The sequence below is a fragment of the Oncorhynchus tshawytscha genome, linkage group LG10 (genome assembly GCF_018296145.1).
Source record: "Oncorhynchus tshawytscha isolate Ot180627B linkage group LG10, Otsh_v2.0, whole genome shotgun sequence".
Taxonomy (NCBI): Eukaryota; Metazoa; Chordata; class Actinopteri; order Salmoniformes; family Salmonidae; genus Oncorhynchus; species Oncorhynchus tshawytscha.
Window position 1 is genome coordinate 79,823,582 of NC_056438.1, and position 5,000 is coordinate 79,828,581.

Genomic DNA, 5,000 nt, shown 5'->3' on the forward strand with positions numbered 1-5,000 from the left:
TCACTACGGAAACAGAGAACGCCAACACAAACATCTTACTTAGCTTCCTATGACATTCCTTACACTTCCATTTCAATGAACGAAGGGAGGGAGGGAGGGAGGGAGGGAGGGAGGGAGGGAGGGAGGAGGGAGGGAGGGAGGGAGGGAGGGAGGGAGGGAGGGAGGGAGGGAGGGAGGGTTGAGAGAACAAACTAGTTAAAGAGAGGAAGAGGTGAAGCGAGAGGGTTTACTCTGTCCAAAATCTGTCCATGTTAAAACACATCCTTATTACTAAGCAAGTGAGGAGTTTTTGTATTGGGGGGAAATGAGAGAGTGTCGATATTTAGTCAAGATAAACATGAACTGACTACGTTGTTACGTGTGTACTAATATACACTACCAGTCCAAAGTTCCAGAACACCTACTTCATTTTTACTATTTTCTACATTGTAGAATAATAGTGAAGACATGAAAACTATGAAATAACACATATGGAATCATGTAGTAACCAAACAAGTATCAAACAACACAAAATATATTTTATAATTTAGACTCTTCAAAGTAGCCACCCTTTGCCTTGATGGCAGCTTTGCTGGGTGAACAAGTATGTTTTTAGGAATATATATATATATATATATGTAATAGAATAGCACCACTTGTATGTGTCTGAGTCCAGTATGAAAGAATTAGAGGTAGTTTCACAAGCAAATGCTAACTAGCATTAGCGCAATGCCTGTACCTCTACAGGAACAGTTAGCATGCTGTTCCTTTTCACCCGACTCTGGGGAAGTAGATAAATTGCTTCATTGGCAAAATCTCAAACTATCTCTTCAATATTGAGGAAATTACAGTCATTGATGCTAATTACAGGTTATTGTTTTTCTGTGAAGAAAATTCTTAGGCTGACCGTGTAGCTAAGGCCATTTTAGGGATGGAAAACCAGTCTCAGTGTGAACTTCAACAACCACAACCAGAAAGAAAACATATTGCAGAACTAACAATCAAATAAAAGTAGATCTTCTAATGTCTCTCCTCTCCCTATAGGTGACACATGACCCTGTCTCTACCCTGTCTCTAGGTGCTGAGGGAGGGGGCATTGCCTAACTCATTAACTAATCCTATTAGGGAAATAGGCCAAGAGGCTATCGCTCTATCGCCATGCCAACCTGGATGAGCCAGTCACCAGCCTTCTGGAGACTCTACCCTGAACTGAACTCTGACAGAGAGAGAGAGGAGACTATACCCTGAACTGAACTCTGACAGAGAGAGAGAGGAGACTATACCCTGAACTGAACTCTGACAGAGAGAGAGAGGAGACTATACCCTGAACTGAACTCTGACAGAGAGAGAGAGGAGAGACTATACCCTGAACTGAACTCTGACAGAGAGAGAGAGGAGACTATACCCTGAACTGAACTCTGACAGAGAGAGAGGAGAGACTATGCCCTGAACTGAACTCTGACAGAGAGAGAGGAGAGACTATACCCTGAACTGAACTCTGACAGAGAGAGAGGAGAGACTATACCCTGAACTGAACTCTGACAGAGAGAGAGACTATACCCAGGACTGAACTATGACCTATACCCTGAACTGAACTCTGACAGAGAGAGAGAGGAGACTATACCCTGGACTGAACCCTCACAGAGAGAGGAGTCTATACCCTGGACTGAACCCTGACAGAGAGAGGAGACTAGACCCTGAACTGAACTCTGACAGAGAGAGAGAGGAGACTATACCCTGAACTGAACTCTGACAGAGAGAGAGGAGAGACTATACCCTGAACTGAACTCTGACAGAGAGAGAGGAGAGACTATACCCTGAACTGAACTCTGACAGAGAGAGAGGAGAGACTATACCCTGAACTGAACTCTGACAGAGAGAGAGAGGAGACTATACCCAGGACTGAACTCTGACAGAGAGAGGAGACTATACCCTGAACTGAACTCTGACAGAGAGAGAGAGGAGACTATACCCTGGACTGAACCCTCACAGAGAGAGGAGTCTATACCCTGGACTGAACCCTGACAGAGAGAGGAGACTATACCCTGGACTGAACTCTGACAGAGAGAGAGAGGAGACTATACCCTGGACTGAACTCTGACAGAGAGAGGAGACTATACCCTGGACTGAACTCTGACAGAGAGAGGAGACTATACCCTGGACTGAACTCTGACAGAGAGAGGAGACTCTATACCCTGGACTGAACTCTGACAGAGAGAGGAGACTATACCCTGGACTGAACTCTGACAGGGAGAGGAGACTCTACCCTGGACTGAACCCTGACAGAGAGAGGAGACTCTACCCTGGACTGAACCCTGACCGAGAGAGGAGACTATACCCTGGACTGAACCCTGACAGAGAGAGGAGACTATACCCTGGACTGAACCCTGACAGAGAGAGGAGACTCTACCCTGGACTGAACTCTGACAGAGAGAGGAGACTCTACCCTGGACTGAACTCTGACAGAGAGAGGAGACTCTACCCTGGACTGAACCCTGACAGAGAGAGAGAGGAGACTATACCCTGGACTGAACCCTGACAGAGGGGGGGTAGAAGGGGTATAAAAGACAGGGAGGACAGTAAGAGAAGTATGAGAAATAGAGGAGGAGGACAAGAGGCCTTAGAGCAGTGGTATTCAGAGTAGGGGTTGTAACCCCTAGTGGGGGGGTCGTGGGAGAGCTGCAGTGGTGTCACCAAAAATAAAACATTAACTTTTTTGTTTTTGTTTTGTGACAACAAATGAGGAGTACAGATTATTTTATGGGACAATATACAAATGAGGAGGAGGAGGTGGAGGAGGAGGAGAGAAAGAGGAGAAGGAGGAGGAGGAGAAGGACAGAGGAGGAGGAGGAAGAGGAGGTGGAGGAGGAGGAAGAGGGGGTGGAGGAGGAGAAAGAGAGAAGGGGAGGAGGAGAAGAGGAAGTGGAGGAGGAGAAAGAGGAGGAGGAGGAGGAGGAGGAGAAGAGGAGAAGGAGGAGGAGGAACCCCTAAGGGGGGGTCGTGGAGGAGGGTGTCAAAAAAGAAGGAGGAGGAGGAAAAGAGGAGGAGGAGGAGGAGAAATGAGGAGAGGAGGAGATTAGGAGGAGAATAGAGGAGGTGGAGGAGGAGGAGAAAGAGGAGAAGGAGGAGGAGGAGAAAGAGGAGGAGGAGGAGGAGGAGGTGGAGGAGGTGGAGGAGGAGGAGAAAGAGGAGGAGGAGGAGGAGAAAGAGGAGAAGGAGGAGGAGGAAAGAGGAGAAGGAGGAGGAGGAGAAAGAGGAGGTGGAGGAGGAGAAAGAGGAGGTGGAGGAGGAGGAGAAAGAGGAGGAGGTGGAGGAGGAGGAGAAAGAGGAGGAGGAGGAGGAGGTGGAGGAGGAGGAAAAAGAGGAGAAGGAGGAGGAGGAAGAGGGGGAGGAGGAGGAGGAGAGAGGAGGAGGAGGCAGAGGAGGAGGAGGAAGAGGAGGTGGAGGAGGAGGAGAAAGAGGAGGTGGAAGGAGGAGAAAGAGGTGGAGGAGGAGGTGGAGGAGGAGGAAAAAGGGAGGTGGAGGAGGAGGAAGAGGGAGGAGGAGGAGGAGAAAGAGGAGGAGGAGGCAGAGGAGGAGGAGGAAGAGGAGGTGGAGGAGGAGGAGAAAGAGGAGAAGGAGGAGAAAGAGGAGGAAGAGGAGGTGGAGGAGAAAGAGAAGAGGAGGTGGCTGAGGAGGAGGCGGCGGAAGAGGAGGAAGAGGATGAGGACGAAGACGAGGACGAGGAGGCGGAGGAGGAAGGATTAGAGGAAGTAAAGTACTACAGGTAAAGTGGTAGGATAGCAAAACAAAAACATTTGGTAAGTAGATCTGTATCAGCATGGTGCTACTAGTAGGTCTGTATCAGCATGGTGCTACTAGTAGGTCTGTATCAGCATGGTGCTACTAGTAGGTCTGTATCAGCATGGTGCTACTAGTAGGTCTGTATCAGCATGGTGCTACTAGTAGGTCTGTATCAGCATGGTGCTACTAGTAGGTCTGTATCAGCATGGTGCTACTAGTAGGTCTGTATCAGCATGGTGCTACTAGTAGATCTGTATCAGCATGGTGCTACTAGTAGGTCTGTATCAGCATGGTGCTACTAGTAGGTCTGTATCAGCATGGTGCTACTAGTAGATCTGTATCAGCATGGTGCTACTAGTAGATCTGTATCAGCATGGTGCTACTAGTAGATCTGTATCAGCATGGTGCTACTAGTAGATCTGTATCAGCATGGCCATGGTGCTACTAGTAGATCTGTATCAGCATGGTGCTACTAGTAGATCTGTATCAGCATGGTGCTACTAGTAGATCTGTATCAGCATGGTGCTACTAGTAGATCTATATCAGCATGGTGCTACTAGTAGATCTGTATCAGCATGGTGCTACTAGTAGGTCTATATCAGCATGGTGCTACTAGTAGGTCTGTATCAGCATGGTGCTACTAGTAGGTCTGTATCATTTCCCACTGAGCAAACCATTTCTGTACTATAAATATATTTTCATCAGAATGTAGTTTTGCCAGACCTTATTTTTTTGGATTGACATTTGTCAATAAAACTCATAAAAGTGAATGTTTATGGCGTTCTACATGTAAAAAACTATTTGTTTATTTATACTATTTGTTTTGTTTTCTATTTGCCCCGGTTGTCCAGAAAGGAAAATAGTAAAACACTTAATTGTGAGGATAAATATAAGGGCTGGAAATGCAGATAAATTAAAGTCTGATAAATGAAAATACTATTTTTGCTGGTGCCTCAGGACTGAGTTAAAGACCACTTGTGGAAACTGCAAACATTAGAGAATGGACATTAATATTTTAGAAAGAGAAACACTAAAGGAGAGAGAGGCCAGAAGAGATAGAGAAGGTCGGGACCCTAAACGAGAGAGAGAGAGATCTGGGAGAAGAGATAGAGAGAGGGGGGAGAAGAGATAGAGAGAGAGGGGGAGATGAGCTAGTAGGCCGGGACACTAAAGGAGAGAGAGAGATTTAGAGAAGGTCTGGACCCTAAACGAGAGAGAGAGAGGGGAGAAGAGATAGA

At 47.0% G+C, this 5,000-nt stretch overlaps 1 protein-coding gene across 1 annotated transcript in view; it reads right to left on the reverse strand.

Annotated features, from left to right (window-relative positions):
• LOC112259680 (retinal-specific phospholipid-transporting ATPase ABCA4-like) overlaps window positions 1-5,000 on the reverse strand; it is a 97,288-nt gene that overhangs the window by 78,184 nt on the left and 14,104 nt on the right. The gene's annotated exons all lie outside the window — the stretch shown is intronic.